Below are 20294 nucleotides of genomic sequence, written 5' to 3'. Positions count from 1 at the left end.
CAGCCCCATCTCCTTTAGTTCACTTCCTGAGAGTGTGAGTTAATGTATTTGCTTTTTATTAAGATTCATCTTGTCCTGATGTGTATTGTTCTTCTTACTCTTGTCATCGTACGGCTCCAGAACCTCACTCCTACAAATAGCAAGAATTACAGCCCCCTACAACATTTGGATATTCCATATATAAATTTGAGCCCGTTTTGCATAATTTTCCTTTCGACAACAATTGTCCAGCTTCAGCTCACTCACTTTCTTACTCAATATTTATTCCCTGACACATTTCTAGAGACCAATTGTATCCTCTCACCTTCTGTTTGACTTGTTTATGTCCGTTAAAATCTCTTAAGCTCCTCTTGAAAAGTGATGATGATCAGAAGAATGGGCAAGCTAGAGGCTAGCAGCTATACGTTAGCCATTTGGATTAATCTCTTCTGAATGCAGTTAAACAGAAATGTGTATGGCATTTCAGATGAGGTCTTACTGCTACCTGTACAATGGCATCAACACTTTCCCATCTCTTCTAGAAAAACAGGTAGCTTGATAGTATTTGTCTTTTACACAGCTCATCAATTTGGTGGCTCCTAGATGTTGTGACTCACTTTCAACCTGTTACTGAACTTTTTTGGGAAGTAAAAAACACAGTCCCCTTTTCTTCCCCTCTATCAACCTGTATTTTACCAGTTGTGCCTCATCTGGCTGGGTGGACTGACATCGCTAATGTTTCCACCTCATGACAACATGTAACATAAAACCGTATTTAGAGGGAAAACTATGAGGTTTTAAGCCTCTGTAAGAATTTTGCAGAATACTCCAGACTTAGTTTTTTTAAAAAATGTCAATAAGCTGTAATTCCTAAGTCCTCAGAAGAATAATGTGTCTAGTCCTTACTGAAGTCTATTCAAAGACTGAGAGTTGGTAGCATTTGAGTTTTACACAAACACCAAAATGAAATACTTCTAGAATATAAATATATTTACATCATTCAGTTGAGTCTGCAGTTCTCTGCTGTTCATCTAACGCCAGTTTCAGCTCTCCTTTCAAGTTTGGGTAAAGAACAATTTGGGCTACGAACAAAAGAGCCCAAAGGAGATGACCTGGACTGAAGGATCAGTGAAAACAGCTGTTTGTAACAGAAGTTGAATTTTGACCTCACTTACATTATTTACTACAGTAAATATTATAACATATATGAAAAATCTTTTCAGGTGCCATTTGCAAATGTTACAACAGTGAAGTAGATACTGAGGGAACTAGGCAAAGGATAAAATTCTGTAGCAAAACAATTTTAAGGGAAAGCTCGGTACAGTAAGTATATTCTCCTTAATATAGTTGTGTTTCTTAGGAGGAGATACACTCTTCCAAGATTGAAGGTCCATGCTCTGAAAACACTACCCCAAAAAACAACTGAAAAGTAAAGAAAAAAGGAACTTGAATCCACTTTCCGTGTGTGCAAACACATAATGCAGTCCTCCTAAAGCCTGGTTGCCAAGCAAACGCTTTAGATCACAGACTGATGGATGATTAGGCCGTTGACCACTCAGAAGAATCACTAACACAAGCTCTAGAATTGAAATATTTTTTTCAGAATACGGGCTTTTCTATGAGGAAACTACAAGTAACTGCACCAAAGGATTTCAAGATAGTATGATTTAAACCAGTAAAATGCAACAAGTTAGGGTTTCACCTTTTCATCTGAGAGTATCATGAGAATAAACTTCTCACATTAGCTGAAAACTGGGTAGGGATATAGAAGATCTACTAAATCTCCTCTATGAACTACAACTTAAACATTTTCTTTTCCCCAAGGACACCTTTCTCCCACTCTTGCACAATAACCTCTCCAGTTATTTCATCTGATCCCCCAAGAATGCTGATTTCCCACTTAGAGCAAATTCTTGAATGGTTTGTCTCAGTTTTATATAGAGGGCTGTCTGTTACCAATTTAGTGTCTGCATTGAAAGTGTCCACAATTTTATGGGAATACTTTACTTTAATCATGACTTTTTTTTTCATTCAGCATTTGCCTGAACCTGGCTTGTTGTCTTTGTGAAAGTGTTCAAGTATAAAGAACTACCATCTTGAAATGACCACTGTAATGAAATGCGGTATCTAGCTTTGAAACCCACTGTATGGGTTTCCCAAACCAGTTTTCTGGATGCCCAAACATTGTTGCTTTCCCCTGCTTGCAACACCTCTCCACCTGGAAGCAATGGAACCTGTTGGGGACTTACCTAAGAATGTATTTCAACCTGCCCCCAAAAATATCTCAGGCTTTCTTCAGACCTAGTTCAATGAAAGTAGCCCCCTCTCCATTCACACCAAGAACCCCGTCCTCACTTTCTCCTCACGTACCCACCTACCAGCAGCTAACACATCCCTCTACCATCGCCTCTTTAGTAAGAGTTGTCTTTTCTGTGGCTTCTGCCATTTGGAATAGTCTTTTCTTTTCCTCTCTGAGGTCTAGTAACCCAGCTCTGTCCACATACCACATCTCTGTCCTGTCCTCCTCTTTGTCTTTTTTTAAAAATACCAAGTTACCGGTGGCTTTAAAACCAGCCTGGGAAGACAGCCAGGAAGACATCACAAAACTGAACCAGAGACAATTTCAAACTTTTGTTAAAAAGGTGAGGAAGAACTCAGGTGGTCTGAAATACTTTCACTAGTTTACATTATAAAAAGTCTCCTAGAAAGAGAAATGAAAGTAGAATAGCCCTGCTCTGCACAATAAAATGCTCTGCAGACAGCCTTAGGTCCCTCAGACCACGCGTCCCACTGCTTGCCTTGCCCACCCCTGGTGAGGTCTGGGAGACGTGGGGCACTATGAGCTCTGAGGGCTACCACAGAGTGGTCACAAGTGTCCGGGTGAGCAGCTTCTGTCAGGACCATCTCTGCCAACACCAACCATGGCACCTGAGCAGCCAGCACCACCTCCGCCAACACCAACCATGGCACCTGAGCAGCCAGCACCACCTCCACCAACACCAACCGTGGCACCTGAGCAGCCAGCACCACCTCCGCCAACACCAACCGTGGCACCTGAGCAGCAGTGGCCACTGTAATGGTTTCTGCGTCAAGGCGGTTGTACCACTGACGAGGCCAGACGGGTCAGGGAGGGAACAGCAGCAAGGATGCGTTCCCAAGTGGAAACGCACACGCTGTCCTTGCTGACGCTGGTGGTGGTTTTGGCTGCAGAGTGCCGATCCCTGGCGCGTCTCAGGGTCCTCTCTGAGATCCGTTGCGGCTTTACAAGTTAGACATGTCAAGAGAAGTCATTTTAACTCACATGCCTTTAGGAGTAATTATACATTTAAATGATTAAACAAATCAGGAAGAAAACATATCTACTGCAGAACGAAAGCAGTTAACATTGAAATCCTTTTTTATATTAGTATCACAAGTCGTTTGTAAATAACATGCTCATTTTAGATATGTAAGGAGTTCTGCCATGCCCTGCAAAATAAATTATATTTTATTGGTGCCCGGGTGTTTCATAACTTCTATTTATTTGCTGCAAGAGTGGAGAATTAAGATAGAGTAGTTTATTTCACCAAAAGACTGACAAATGGCTCATTAGACACTTATGGAGCTGAAGCTAATTGTACGATTTTTTGTTGTATTAATTGTCACTGCCTGCTTAACTGGGTAACACTGGTCATCAATACAGAGCTTTTCCCTTTCAATCTCCAAAAGAGAGGTGTAAAAAAACCCAAGGAATTTTAAGATAAACAGAACAGTATTTATTTCCTAATATAAACAAAAATACTATTTGGATTGGAGGAGCATGAGGGAGGAGTAAGAGAGGATTAATGTGCTGGCTGTTCCCCACTGGGGCCACCAATAACAATCAATCCCAAACAGCAGTCACCTCACATCATCTAACAGCTTGAATTGCAGATATTCAAAGATTCTCCCTCGGTTTTTTTTTTTTTGTTCAGATTAAATATCATTTACATTGCATCCTTTTTTTTTTTTTATTTCGTCGGAGACATAAGGTCAGAATTGATTGAATATGTACTACCTGCATATAATGATTTCCAGTTTTTTACAATCATGTGCTAATGCTGCACAGTAATGGCCTATGGATGAAGAGACAGATGTACTACCAGTCATTCGCTACACATTTGCATTAACAAATCATCATTTAATTGAAGCCCATCCAACAAGTTTATGCTACTTAAATAAAGTTCCTTTCCATAAAAGATGCCACAATGACACATGGTTGTTAACTGCAAGGTAAATAAAAAGTAGTATTTATTTTCTTGTCACTGGTTTAGGTAAGTATTAAAATGTACACTTATTAATTTGTATTTTGCTCAGAAATAAACCGCCTGACATCTAACATAGCGATCCAAGCTACTACTACGATGAGATGAGATAATTCACTTTTAGAAATAATTGTTTTGTAACACCACAATTTCATGCTTTACAGATTTTTATTTTCCCCCAAAATATATAATAGTACGTAGCTTATATAAAGGCTATACATGAGTTGTGTGTTAATACTTTTAGGCAAGCTCTAATAATACAAACCTCAAACCCTGCTGTTATCAACATGGGCTACAATTTTTTTTATGTCTCATTGTTGACTACAAACATTGGCACCACACTTAGAAATCTAGTTGCCTCCCTCTACAATTCAGATATTACTGCTTTCTTTTTAATACTGTCTAGGGAACAATTCAGGTAGGTTGTGATGCCCCTACATGTTTCAGATATAGAAAACCACTATCTATTCATTTCTTCTTTCAGAACGTGTTGCAAAATATTAAAATCTGAGAAGAAAGCATGTCATAAAATGAGGAACCTATAAAACCAATTTTCTCTTCTTCTAGAGATGGTTTAACAGTACTTTCAGCATATTCATTTCATGGTACATTTTTGCAACTGCAAAGCAGAAGAAAGATATTTCGGTACTGTCTGCTAAACTGACAAACAATACTTCGAAGCTAACACACAGGGACAAGGAGATATATTTTTAATTGTGTTTTGGCTTAAATCTACATTTTCCAGAAACCAGAATCTTTTAGGATGAAAGCACTATATAAATGAAAGATGGTATTAGTAATAATAGTTGACATCCTTTACTATGCTGGTATCGGCTTACATCTAAACACGTCATTGCAATCTTTTATTTACCTAAATACAAAAATAATCAGCTATTTCCCTTTTCCTGATGATATACTGAAAATAAAATATTTTTTTTTTAAAAGAGGTATCTTAGAAAAACTGGAAGATTCATTTTCAGAGTGGGAGAAGGCAGCGTTTTTCTAACCAGAGAAAACATACTTCAAAGATGAACAGGTATCTTTTCCTTCCCTTCAGGACTGTGTGTGGGATGTGAGGAAACAGGGGAGCTTCCAGGTTGACCTTTTGCTGTTATTATTGATGACCGAAAACATCAAAACAATTTAACCATTCCAAGATGGAAACTACAATGTGAAATTCAGAAATCTATCTTAAAGCACACTGCAGCATTCAAGAGATAAAACCTAAGATTTATTTCCTCAGACAAGAAGCAGTGTATAAAAGCTACAAAATGCAAAATGAAAACCCATACAAAATAAACATACAAAACCCCCCAACAACCTACTGTGATTTGCCTGCATGTTCTCCAAGCTTTTTTATATGCTAACTCAGAACAGTAATTACAGATCTTGCAAGTTGACTTCTGTTTTCCAGAACTATGAGTTGTACGTAAAACATGCCTTTTCATTGAAACAATTACCATTAATCAAAACAGTGAAAGCTAATACCACTCAAGTCCAACCTACTGCTGTGCCCAGCAATATATCAAACTGTCTGTTGTCAAACACACTAAACAAACTTCGACAGACTGTTTTCACTACAAATAAGAGAAAACATGCTTGCTAAGTATTTTTTTAGTCAAATCGCAACCTCAGTAATCCATTCTGTCACTGGATTTTAATTTGAAGTAGTCAATCACAACTTCAGACAGATCCGTATTTGACTACACAGAGGTAACTCACTGGGACTAACAAATGAGTACCTGAGTACCTACAAATGACTACTATAGCCCCAAATTTGTCTAAGGATTTATATCTATGTATTCAGATTTCTTCTTTTACACCATCACCTTCTTTCAACTACCAGGTTTTGAATTTAAAAGAAAGAAGAAAAATTAAAACTATGTACTACTTTTCACTGTTACTGTCTAGGAACACCTACACCTTTTTCAAGTTTAATAATACTGTATTTTCTTCCATGTTCATAATAATTTTAAACGATTACTAGTATTTTTTGAAATCTTTGTTACAAAGAAGCTGGTACCGCAGAATTTGTTCGTACATTAACAAACACCTATCTCCAGCAAGTCAAATTCACAGATCTCATCCATGATGACATATTATAAATAGTCAATAAAAATACATATACTTATACTTCTCAGGGCACCTCCCCTGCCCTACATAAGAGTCATAACTATTTCCTTAATAAAGAAATATGGGTTTTGGTACCTGACTTTACCATTGGCAATCAATGCAGAAACTGAAGTTTTATATAAAAGAAGAGATACAGAAGGACAGGAATATTGGAGTTTAACAAACAGATCAGGCCTTTATTACCAGCAAGCTCCATTATGGATTTGTGAGCTTTGTAAGCCAAGCTCCCCCAAGTGTAATTAAATTTTTATTTATAATGTTTTTGTGACTGTTAACTTCGTGTTGCCTCTGCTTGTTGTTCCCACCCCCCCCCCTCCCCAAACCCAATGCGAAATAGTATTCCACATTTACTGCTGCAGAAAGCGGCACTTTATTCAGTTGCTGAATTCATCTCTAGCCTTATAAGAGATGAGAAGTACAAATAAACATATTGTGTATTATTTATACACAAACACCCGTGTCTTTAAGCATAGATAAATACATATGCACTCCTGCATACAGACGCTCTAAGCCAAAACTGAGGACAAAAGAAGTACATGTCAGTTAAAACTGAACACATATGAGCAAACATCACTTTTTCTACCAAGAGCACTATTTATCACATATTTATAGGAGACTCAGGAAAGCTTCAGTAAGACAGGGCGATGCAGCACTGCAGAGTACATTTTATGCTGCAAGCCATGTCTGAGATTAGTGTAAATGTACCAGGAAAAGGTTCTAAACTCCAACAAAGCCAGCATATACGCTTTATTTTTTTTTTGCTCATTTATGAAGAGGACTTCATGAAAAAGCCCTCTGATTCCAAGAACATATTTTTTATTTTTTGTATTAACTCTGTTCCCTCTTTCATTCAGGTATTACCCTCCGGTACCAATACTTATACATACATATACATATATATATATATATATATAAAAAGCTTAATATAAGTAACCACAGGAGGATCTCTTCTCCCCTTGAAAAACTGCAAATAAAGATGTCAGCTATTGAGTATATTTGTGGCATCTCCAGCAGCTGCTGTTAAATACCAGCTGGTCTAGCTGATTAAAATTACCTCCGAGTTGGTATTATAAAGATGCCTGGGCAGCGTTGCTGTATTAATGGATTATTGAGTGAGCGATGAAAACCTTGGCCAGCTGATGCGTTTTATTACAGATAGGCTTTATGATGTGTAATCACTGTAATTTTTATAACTAGAGGAAACAGGAAAAAAAAGAACCTTCTTTCCCCCCTTACTCATACCGAAATCAGTTAAACCAGATTATTTTTTTTTTTTGCCAGTCTGTTACTTAGGAGTTAGCTAAACAATTTGGGTTTTAACAGTTTCTGCATATGTAAGACTTTATCCACACCTACACATGCACAAAGAATGAGAAACTCTATGTTTAAGGCTACACTGTCTTTACCTATTTTACATACGTTTAGGTTTACACATTGGGTATGTATTTCATCTTTTGACTACCAGGCGAGCACTGCAACTGGCCATATGAGATAAACCCTTATGCACTATTTAATGCCTGAACTACACCGCAAACGCACCTTATATTCTCCAGGTTCAGCAATTCAAGCTCTGAGATCTCACGTCTGGTCTCTCCATCTCCTGTCTCCCACATCCTCCTCTCCTTCCTGCCCCACACCTTCACACAGTATGTCCTTTAACAGTCTCTCAAACTGTTTTCCCCCTTACTAACCACATATTTATCACTTCGTCTTGTTATCTGATGGTATTTTGGTTTGCTCCCAAACTTACTGTGTTAATGATGAAAATCATGTCAATGTTAGCAGTTTTTGAGATCTAAGAAAAAATAAATTACTGGGCACTTGGAAGATTCAGATATTTCGGTTAAACATTTTATTACAGATGACTTCTCTTGTGAGGTGATTCAGCAGGCAAGCCAAAGTTACCAGTGCCCGAATGCCATTTACTGGAAGCAACTCAAGAAAAAATACTCTAATTTTTCAGAAATGCACACACACGCCAAACGCCACCTAATGATATATGAGATTTTTAGGTGGAATAGGAACTGCTGAAATGTAAAAAGAGAGAAAAATAAACAAAAGGTCTTTATCAGTAACCTTAACTTTAACCTCTTTAAGCTCTCTTATGGAAACAGCATTAATCACCTTTTTCCAGAATAGATAATTAATATCAACTCCTCCACAGAACTTAGAAAATCATCTCTGTAATGCTCAAAAACTGAGACAAGTTACAGAATTTTATAGGACTGTATGAAATATGGCTGGTTATTATTCCAGCCCATAAAGTATTGAGTTGAAGTTTTGGGAGATGCTGCTACATCATACGCATTTACCCGCAACCTCTATGGAAAATTTTTTACTGGGGTTGGTGGACTTTATGTGAAGTACTGCAGACAGATCATTTAAACCATCTGATAGAAAAAAAAAGCTGCTCTAAGCTGGGCATTTAATAGATCAAATGATAATTTAAAGATGCTTCAAAAAATAGTTCAAAGGTAATTTAATCAACAAGTTGTGAAAGGCAAAGATTTTACAATGGATGTACTGTTTTGATTTAAAAGTGAGTCTTAGAAACAAGTTTTGGTCCATCCAAGGATAAAATTACTGAGGCACTTTCCCCCTTTCTTCATACCAGGAGAACGTAAGCTGTCCTATGGTACAAATGCGTGTTTCCAAATCCAACACCTCATAATCTGAATATGCGACACACATCTCTGCTGAATCCCCTGGCTGTTCTGAAACACGTCTGCACTGCCACCGCTAGCTGTAGAAACGCTGCTGGCTGACTGCACAAGGCAGGAATGCTGCGCACAGAGACGGGCCTTCCCACCCTTCCTAACTTCACCATTTTCTTTCTGCAGAATCTCTTGAGGAAAACGGGCAAACCGAACCCATCAGGGCCGGGCAGGGCAGGGAGGCACGGGCAAGGCGAAGCCACCGGCGGCTGGCAGTTCGCAGCCATAGCGTGCCAGGCTGAAACGCCTCAGCTGCGCCCTGCCAAGTGCAGACGGCAGAAGCCACAGTCGGCTGCTCACAGGAGCACCGCCATCCGGCACCTGTTATGTCTCCATTTTACGTCTGGAGCCCAAGTGAATCCTGCCGTCAAAAAGCGCTTTCAGGAGGGAGGTGTATTTTTGTATTTTTTCCAGTAATAATAATAAAACAATTAAAATATGGTGAATCTGGTTTGGTAACCCCCCACCCCCCCCCACCCCCTGCTCTGTTCCTATTTTCTCAAGCCAGGTTGACTTCTGTCCCTCTGCCTGAAGTCAACCAAGGGGCCGCGTTTTGCCCCGCGTTCCCCCTGCCGGCGCCACAGGCTCCCGGCCCCAAGCGCCTCCCGCGTTTCCCTGGGTACAGGCGCCGTTCTAGGGCCGCGCTCCCCTCAGGCCCGGCCGGCCGCCGCCGCTGCCCCTCGGCCCGGCTCCCGCCAACGCGCCGGCCCCGCCGTTTCCGGGGAAACCGCTGGCACGCCACGCGGGGGGCGGGGCCGCACGCGGGGGGGGGGGCGGGGCCAGCCCGGGTTTCAGGCTGCGGCTCGAGAGCCACCGGGACCGCGGTTCAAACCCCCGACACGGAGGCGGGAACGGGCGGCGCCCTCCCCGCGCTCCCCGGGGACCGTTTCTTTCCTGACTTCCCCCCCCATCAGAGCAGCCCACACGCCGCTGGCGATCCCCGCACCGCCGGCGGGCTTCGTGCCCGTCGTCGCGCTGGGGCACGTGCGATGCGGGGTCTCTCCTGGATCGGGCTACGAAGGCCGCAGGGCTACGGCTGGAAAAACATCCTGCTGCGGCTGAAGGCCCGGCTGTAGCCCAGACACAGGGCAAACACGCAGTACGCTCCCAAGTTTCCCCCGAAAGGCCTACTTGAAGCAAGATTTAAATCGATGCCACCCCTGGGATTCACACAAAGGTGGCCAGCTCAAAGTACTGCAGAAGTTAGATCGTTTTACCCGGGAACGAAAAATTAAAGGAAGGCAATTCTCTACATGCTAAAATTTGTACAATCTGCTAAACAAATATCTTTGCGTTTGGAGTAAATACATATACATTGATACGCTCTGAATTAATGGTCAATTTAACATGCATGCTAAATTTTACGCAAAACAAGATTCTTAATTCACTTGGGTTAATAAACATAAAATTCTGATAATTACAGATACAATAATGTCATATGAGCACTTTAAACATATGCTGTGGGAATTAAATCCTGGCTACTCCTGCCCACCGAGGACCAGTTTTTAATCTTCGATGCATGATATGTAGTAATGGATTTTACGAGTTGACTTTTTTAAATTTGATGATCAGGTTAATGAAATTTATAATGATATTTTTCACACCAAGTTCAAAATAGTAGTTAACTCCTTGGCAGAGGAATTCAGATTGGACATGTAATGGATGTACCAGCAACTGCTGGTGTGAAAGGATTAATCATCATTTTAGACTTTTATTAAATTAGATAAAATGGGATAGGCATGAATCAGAATATATAACAATTAATCACTGGACTTTATTGAGTCTTTTAAAAATCTTATTTGCTCCTGAGCTGACAACTAATCTAGGCCATACTGTAACAGTTTGACAAACTCTCCAGATAATGACTGTGACTAGAACATTAATAATATCGTCATTTAACCACAAAGTATTTATTCTCTACACGAATTATTATTTTTTTTTTAAATTTGTGGCTGCTAAAAGAAATACCCCCGTCTTGGTCACCCTAAAACCTCGTAATTCAGCTAATTCTTTTGCTTTTATCCATTTGCTTGCTTTTTGAAATTTAGGTAATGGATACACCAGTGTGCGCAGTTGACCAAAGTTTCTGGTGTATCCAACTAGCATTTAATGTAAATTGTTACAGCTATACACACTGGGATTGCTAGAAAATAAAAATTACTAAACTTTTGAAGTTTATTTATTGATCACTGAGATCCACCCCAGTTAAATTACCATAAACCTCAACATCACAACAACTACTAATCCAGCTAATAGGAATTAAGGGAGATGGAAGATATATAATAAGCATCTGGGGGATATGGAATTTATCCCATGAGTGTAGTAAAAAACTCATAATTTAGGAGTGCCAAAACCCAAGTGCATCATGAAGGTCTTTCCTCACAAGTGACATTAATTGCATATCCCACAGATGCTTATTACATATTCTATTTATACCTCCAAGAAGAAAAATATTCGTTTAAAGTTTAAAGGTTTAGTACTGCTTAAACACAATGTAACACAGCTGTCTCATGATGTCACAGGGAATATCAAAGGCTGCAGCACAGAGTCATAATGTAAGAAATAGTTTAGACGGAAGATAAATCAGGGGATGCATTTCGGTGAGAGGGTCCCAGAGCTCAGATATATAGTAAAGCAGGATGTATAACTAAGTGCTTTGATTGGGTATGTGATTACACCATTAAAAAGGCTTTTCTGATTACAGTTACTGAAATAAGAAAAAAGATAAAAGGAATTAAATCTATTTCAATTCTTATAAACAATTTTTCAATATAAGTAACATGTTGAACCATTTATACTAATATATGAATCACTAAGGTCAAAGATGCCATTTTCTTTCCTACCATTCAATCTATACAAATATAAATGTGTCATCATTAACGTTTCCAGATATTAAGCACACTGGCATATTGCAAAATTTCCTTCTGTGGGAATTATTTCTTTTCTTCTACTGCTTGATGATTCTTTAGTGATTTCTCTCATAGATAAATAAGACAATGAGGAGAATTATTTGATTCAAGATGTTCCACATACTTCTATAAGTGCATTATTAAAAAGAACTCAAACCCTGATATTGCTGATTTTGCATGTCATTCCCATGTGTACTTGTTAGAAGTGGAATAAACCACAAGGCCCAAGCCTAAACTCCCAACAGCTCACACAACATTTATTGATTTAAGTTGTAAACAGCTAAGGACTGTGTTTAGAATTTACCTGGAATTTTGATTTAAGCACTGTAACAATATTTAACAACATACTACACAGGTCTACTGCTGCATTGCACATGTGGGTAAGTGTATAGATTTACCCAAAGGATCAAAATATTTTTTACAAACTTCTCCACCTCTGCTAATAAAAACCTGGTAGCATTATTGGTAGGAGTAAGAGCAATCAGAAGCAGGGGGAGTTTCATTATATTATATTTGATTACATTATATTATATTACGAACTTAAAGGACAGAAAATACAATATTTCTTTTCTCTCTCTCCTTTCTCAATACCAGGAGCAAAATAAAATATCTTGCTTCTGTGGCATTCAAAGATCACTGTATTGGACACTTATTCAGACTTCAAGGACAAAAAAAAAATACAGAAAGGCAATCAGAGGAAGGCTGCTAACGTAGCCCTAATTTCAAATCAGGTGATAAGAAGTAAAGGAAAGCAGATCATTAAAAAATACAGATGACAACGTAAAGGTCTATGAAAAGAGATGCTTTCTCATGGACTTCCCAAGCTTATGGTCTATTGGTTGATGCTGTTTTACTTTTCTGAAATTTGGGAATAATTATTGTCCTGTTGTCAATACATTCCATACTGAATAAGAAGGTCTAGGTGCATCCACTACCTTCTTTACTTATAAACACTGCTATCTGGAAATTCAATGAAGTCATCAATGGCAGTCGATATCAAGCTACAAACGGTACGTTAAGAGTGTTTTCAGATGAAGAAAATAGGAGAGCAGTACCCTTGGCTTTCTGTGAAAACTCAAGTGAGACTCATTCATCGATTTCAAAACACGTATTTGAAACCAGCTCCTACTCTTGTCTGCTTTTGTTCTTTTTCACTAGGCAATTCTGTTTTGCAGTGCTGTGCACAGATTTTCTCTTCTTGCCAAAACGTGTGGGGCCTTCACGTTAAGTTATATAACTTAACCCTTTAGGCTCTTGTGCTATTACATTCAGTATGAGGGGTGATGAAATATTTTCACTATTTTTACAGTATTAGTTTGGTAAAATATTTCTGTTTTTAGAAGTGTTTCTCAAGCATCATGTTTCTTTCTTTAACTGGACTAAAATACTGTGAATTCATACAATATGCAGAAGTTACACAAAATTGTGCACACTAATTAACAGCACTACTCTTGAGCAACCTATCCCTGTGACCTGCGTTAATGGATTTTATTCTGCGGATATGGCTGGCTTGCTTTAATATTTCATAGGATACTTTTAAAAATTCTTGCTCAAAGCCACATCAGAAACAGGAAAGATACTTGAGGCATGCACCTATTTGGAACAAGATTTTTTTTTAATTGCTGAAGCTTCTACAGCTCAAGCAATATGTTGTAAAGAAGTTCACAATGTCATGGAGAACTACTATCCAGCTATTTTAAAAGTTAGGACAATCAGTTGCATTCTTTTCAGGGCAGGACCTTTTCCTGTTGCACACACTTCTAATGCCTGCCTGTATTTACCCAACTCAAGAACTGTCAATAAAAAAACTGTTCAGAGAAGACTCAGAACATATAGTCTTAATTACATCGGTTGTATAGGTTGCAGAATTCCATACCTTTCCCTCACCCCCACAAATCCTTCCCCTCAGTCTGTAACATTTGGTTGGACTGAAGGGGGAGAGATGACTATGCACAGAGGTAAAAATGGCTACCCAAGAACTGTGCTGGGTACCTGAAGTGGAAACGAGAAGTCGACTGTTCACTTTCTCTGGCCGTTGCTTGCTGAGGTCTCTCTAGAACAGAGGCTCCCCTTTGTGCGGTTCCGTTTTATGTGCATTGAGATGATGCAGAAAACCCAGAAGATGCTCAGGGTGACCTGCTGTCTGTATTAGTCTTCAGACTATGTTTGGGTATTGGCTTTTATCTTAAGGACTGATGACAGGATGATCTTTTCCTGCTGGATGGTGCACATGTTTCTCTTCATTACTTTATTATGATTTGTAAAGGTATTGTCTTCACAGGAGAATAGATGTGCCAGTAACATATGTCTGCATACCCACACTAACTTAATTCAGATAGACCAGGTAAGAATAAGTAGTGAGGATGAAGCACTGGTTAATGAATACATGAATTATCCACAGGCCTGGATTCTATAGGAAATGTTTTGGTTGCTTTATTTTGCCTCCTACTATTTACGTTAACACAGGCATCTTAGCAGTTTCACTTTTTCGGCATATGCTGAGGTAATTGCCTTCTGCACCAGTTCCGTGACCTGCTTACTGACTTTTCTGTACTGATCTCCATGACTTTTCTGGACTAAGCTCTGTATCACTGAAAGAAACAAAATGATGCACTAAATTAAATAGTACTGGTTAACCTGAACAGCTGATGTGATTTAAGTATAAAGAAGGAGAAGCAAATACTTGATATACGGCACCTTAAATTCTGTACTAGAGTAGAACTCCATCGTTGTTCAGCTTTTAGAGTCAATAGCTGTTGACTACAAAAGTAAAAGGGGAAAAAAAAAAAGACAGACAGCCTTCCAAACACCTGTATATATTCCTACTAAATTCATCACAGGTTTCAGAAGATATTTATTCTATTCAAATCCACTGGTCTCTAAGCCCGCTTATGTTTAATGCCGCCAGATGTGGTGGTGTGTTTTTTTGTTTTTTTTTTTAAGAGTATGTGACAAAAGTCAAAATGGAAGCTTTCTTGCTTGTTTCTTTCCCAAAGATAATTCCTTGTACTTCATATGGGAAGCACATCACCTGCATCAAGAAGCAACATAATGACAAATCTGCATTCCATCCTCACAGCCATCCAGTACTACTCATTATCATCTCAGCACATAATTATGCGGCAGGAGAGTAAAACTCTGATGAACACTTTTGACACCTCAACCAATCCTTCATTCTGTTTATAGAGTGGGCTTTTACATTATGTATATGTTAAAATCTTAAGTCTAAGGTAAGACTAAAATACTACTTGTGACATTTAGGAAGAAGATAAAATCCAAAGTTCATCATACTATAGTTTTCAACCTAGCACACAAGATAAGCGGCACAACATGAGATACATATTTTTGCAGTCAACAAACCAGAAAGCTTTTTGGAGAAGCTCAGCAATGAGCAAGAGATATCTATCATTTAAGAACACAAAAGGATGAGTAGTCTCACTTCAAAACACAAGAAAAGCAGCTTCTAGAGCTAAGTAGGATTTGCTTGCTGCCTGACAGTAAGATACCTACTCTGATGCTTCAAGAATTGTCCACATTTATCAGCACAGAGCAAATCTTTTGAGTTAGCAAACCATCACAGTACAATGGGTATGTCAACAGTAGGTGAGACAATCCCTCTATCAAAATGTGTTGTAGCTTTCTAAATTAGCTTCAGATGTGTTTTCTTCTGCCACCTAACTTTGAACGTACAAGTTTCTTCTTACAATACTTTTTTTTTTCACTGTGCAAGACAGAATTTGAAGTGAAGTCTTCAGATATCAGAGTCAGACCCCAAAAGCTTTATCTAAAAATCCACTAGGCTGTATCCCTTCTTAATTTGTGGAACCAACAGTGGATGATAACCTTTCTTAGAAAGGCCTGTTCATCTGGCATTAAATCCTTAAGAAGCCCTCTACTGACAGACAAGTTGGGATTTATATTCCATTAAAATCTGCTTTATATGTAATGCTTTGTTTAAGTCAAACAGAAAATCATTACTGGAAATCAACAGCAATACCAGTTACTAAGTTCAGGATTAATTTGGTGCTGGACATTCAAATGAGAATTACCACTTTGTTCAGAAAGACTTTGTATTTGCTTAGTCTTAGCCACTGCTAGATACTCATTTATTTTAATAGCAGGGCCAGACTTTGGTGGTTCCCCTGTTACATACACAATAGCTCAAAGTTGCTTTCATTGTAATTGCTGTCCAATTAATTGATGACACTGGATTAAAAACTACAGAGGTACTGTAATTGGTTTGGACCATGACATATATTATCTCTCTCTTTTTTTTGGGTGAAGTGTGAGAATCCAAAATAAACCCAGACATCCTGGACCATCTGTAAAGTTCTCCTTAGCAAGAAGTAGATCTTTTGATCTACTTTTTTCTGGAGATCATGAAGATTTCTTATTCTGATGACTAGTGGGATTTTTTTTTCTTTCTATTTTTTCTTTTTTTTTTCTTCTTTTTCTCCTGGATACAATGAATATGATTTATGTTCCTTTACTGCATAGGTAAAATCCTTTAAATTCTCCCTCCAGAGACCAAGATGGTTATGGAAAAGAATACTGCCTGGTACCATAATGGCATGGGAGAGAAACTAAAACAGGTGGATGCCCCATAGCAGTGCTCATAGCAAAGCAACTAAGAATAGTAATAGTGGAGCAGCACATCTGCTGTTGACTTTGCTGTAACATAACCTTTCCAATGCTATCTTCCAATCTATACTCGTGCCTAGTTACCCTGTAACTTAGTTTGCATCCTTCTCATTTTTTTTTCCTTTCTTTTTCTCCCCTTTGCTTCAAGAGAGAGGCTTCTTCCTGAAGTATAATTGTGGTATCAGCCTAAAGGGCTGAAACTGCATCTTGAACCGCAGTAGGCAGTATGTCTATCTGATTGATCATCATAAAGCAGAGTGGCAGCGGGAGGCAAAGTCATCGACACTGAATGTTCTAAGAAGGCCTTTTTTGTACGGAGATTAAGCTATCATGAAATATTTACGCTCACTTCTGCATGGGTTTTATTGTCTGTTGGATATGTGCTTAGAAAGAGTTTGCTTAACCAATATAATACTGTCATCAGTGTTATGATGCAGAAGCCAGTGAGTTTATGCCAACAGTTAATTTTTGTTCTTAAATAAAGCTTTTTACACTCATGCCTTGTCATTACCTTTGGGTGTATTATTTCTATACAACCGTATCATATATATTTACATAATCTGGCTGTACCTATTGCATGCAGTTCTATGAGAATTTCATTTGATGCAATATAATTCACTCTGAAACCCTTGGGAGGTAAAATAAAGTAGTAATAATGATACTCTGTGATACTTTTCCAATTGATTCATCTTTTCAATGAATTGTAGAAGAAGTCCTCTACTATAAATTACTATAAATGGAAGAAAATGTCTTGAAATAGAGGTATATGAAGACTTCCCTCAAACCTTGTCCCTTCTCAAGCTGAGGGCACAAGCTGCTTAATTTACCACTGCAAACATTGGCCGCTGCAGAATATGCAGAATTGTTTTGCAATAATTATTTTGTACTTTAACATGAATTAGATATAAGGTTCAAAGAAATTAACACGAGACTATCATTTAATCTGGGACATTAATCATTGTTAACTCATATAATCTTACAATTAAACTGAATATTCAATCTGTAACCCCTTCAGAGTATTCAATCTTTTTGCCCAGTCTTAGCATTTTTTTGTTTTTATTTAAAGAAAAGTTTATTATCAGGAAGCATGTCACTGAACTGTTGATGTAATCAATTCCATTTTATTTTCAAACCATCCCTGTGCTTTACTTTATAAAGTACAAAATTAGATACGATTAGGTAATTATTATAGTTTGGTTAGGCTGTACGGAATACACAGTGCTACACAGGAATATGAAACAATGTGATTCTGCAAAACATTATCTCAGGGTCTAAAAACAAGCTAGAGACATGGCAAATCAAGAAGACTGAAGAATGATAAGGCACAAAGCCTTTATCTCTGTGTTGCTGCTTCCATTTCAGCTGATATTAATAGCAGCTGAATAATTATCACAGGGATACGCAGCAGCTGACTGCAAGTGAATGACTCCGTGGTCTCACAACAATTTCCAGCTACAGAAATTCCTATGCTAAGGCTGCTACTTACCGTATATGTCACCACCTTGAATGACCAGAGCACAGAAGTATGGCATAGCCAGGACCCTAGCATACCTTGCTATACCTAATGTGGTTCTCTTTCTGATCATCCCTGAAATGAGATAGCCAGGTATTGTGAAGTCTGTTTACTGATGCCCTCCAGAAGTTAAAGAAATCCACTCCCTTAAGCTAGAACTTCACAAAACATAAACTAGCCAGAGAAAAGATGTTTTCTAAACTGGCAGCACCTCCCAGCGTGCAGCCTGGCATACTAGGCTGAGGCAAATGACACCACAGTTTGCAGGGGACGATCTGATGAAGAAAAAAATAAAGATTTTTCACACTGATAGGATAAACACTTTTCCAAAAAACCAGCATACAACCTTTGCACTACTGGATAGCAACCAAAATTAATGACTTGTACCAAACATACTGCAATGCCTGTTAAACGTGGTTTTGTAAGCAGGTAAGCATAATTTCAAGAAGTGTGTAACCACATTTTATTTTAAAGGACAGTTTCTGAACATGGAAATGTACAACAGACTAGGGTATCTGGCCCAGCAGAACAAGTCTCCCTAGTGTTCAAGAAACAAAAGGACTATTTGTAAATATCAAAGGTTGAAATCAACTGTATAAAAAAACAAAGAGTAAGAAAGAATTGTTTCTACCTTGCCCCAGAATATTGTAGAAGGATGCAAAGTATAAAATACTATATTTTTAAGTAAGTAAACTGTATAACTTGTTCAAGCTAGGGAAGATTGCCACTAAATGCAAGCCTTTTGGGTTGATACTTTTCACTAGGAACGCCATAATATCGTTTGAAGGAAGTTCCCAGTCTTCCTTCTACCATTTGTATATTTTTTTGAGTGATATCAAGGCTGACAGATGAATATTTATTGTTGGCAAATCCAACAAACTTCAACAAAACAATAAACTTCAACAAAAAGCTCACATGAATTCTGCACTTGGGTTAGGTTTAGCAATTATTAATAACCTATTATGTTTAAGAAATGCTGTTTCTAGTTCAAGAAATGTTAAATACAGGAAAAGATCCAGCATCTGAGACTGTCAGCTGGCTCAGTACTGGAAATTACTATTCTGAAGCATTCAGACATCATTAAAGGTGGGAATAATACAACAGTTATGTTCCTTTCCCTTTCTTTTTCTCCTGTCCTTTATATTTAATCAGAAATCAGAGAAGGATATGACCTCACAGGCAACCTACTTTCCTCTTCTGCCAATGCAGACTCATTCTCTATGAGACTACCCATTTCTGAGAGCTTTTCAAAGCCTGTCTTTAAAGTATTCTGATGTTTTTTCCTTTGTTAATTTTGATATATTATTTTACAGTCTAACAGCTCCCTGTTAGTAAGGTTTTCCTGATAGTCAGCCTGAAGCTTTCTCTCATAATTCATTCTCTTAACTGTAAATTCCTTTATTCAGATTCAGTTCTATTTATGCCACACCAGACTGCACTGTTCTTCTGTTATTATAATGTTATGTTTTGAGCTGAAGTATAATTTTTTATTTCAATTATTTCTCTTACTGCAAGGCAGAATCTTATACTGAAGTGAATATCTAGAGTACAAATTATTTTTGCCCCCAAATATCTGTTAGTAAATTTCTGAGGTCTATCTTACTTTATTTTCTGTGTGTTTTCATAAGCCTTCATAAAAAAGAAACACCGTCTTTCTGTTTTCCTTGATATTTATACTGCCTGTTTATTCATTACTACCCCTGAAGTATATTAGGGATGCTTGCTTTCTCCTCCAGACTCGTGAAGATATTAAGAAAATACACAACTCTGCACTATGCAAAAAATACTGTAAGAGGACAATCTGTCCTCTTCATACTTTTAATACCTTGACTTTACTTGGCTTATTCTTACTCTCCCCATAACCCATTCCTATCAAAACTATTTAAATAAGTTTTGTAGAATTACATTTATCTTCCTAATATATGTTATTTGTAAGTTTGGGACTACTACTTAGTCTTAGGTTCAACTCTTCTCTTGAGGCTATATACTATGTTGCAGCATTTTTCCATTTTACTACAACATCAAATTAGACTTTTATGTTGTTAAGTATTGCAGTTATGGCTTGACATTTATACAGTCACCTTTTCCCTCCCTTTCTACATTTTCTATTGAGTTGTTAAAA

At 38.1% G+C, this 20294-nt stretch overlaps 1 protein-coding gene across 4 annotated transcripts in view; it reads right to left on the bottom strand.

Moving 5' to 3' along the window:
• Positions 1-20294, bottom strand: part of TBC1D5 (TBC1 domain family member 5) — a 326021-nt gene that overhangs the window by 102893 nt on the left and 202834 nt on the right. The window lies entirely within an intron of this gene.

Source organism: Falco cherrug, chromosome 4 (assembly GCF_023634085.1).
Source record: "Falco cherrug isolate bFalChe1 chromosome 4, bFalChe1.pri, whole genome shotgun sequence".
NCBI lineage: Eukaryota > Metazoa > Chordata > Aves > Falconiformes > Falconidae > Falco > Falco cherrug.
The sequence above is the reverse complement of the archived record's forward strand: the minus strand, read 5'-3'. Positions and strand labels throughout refer to the sequence as shown.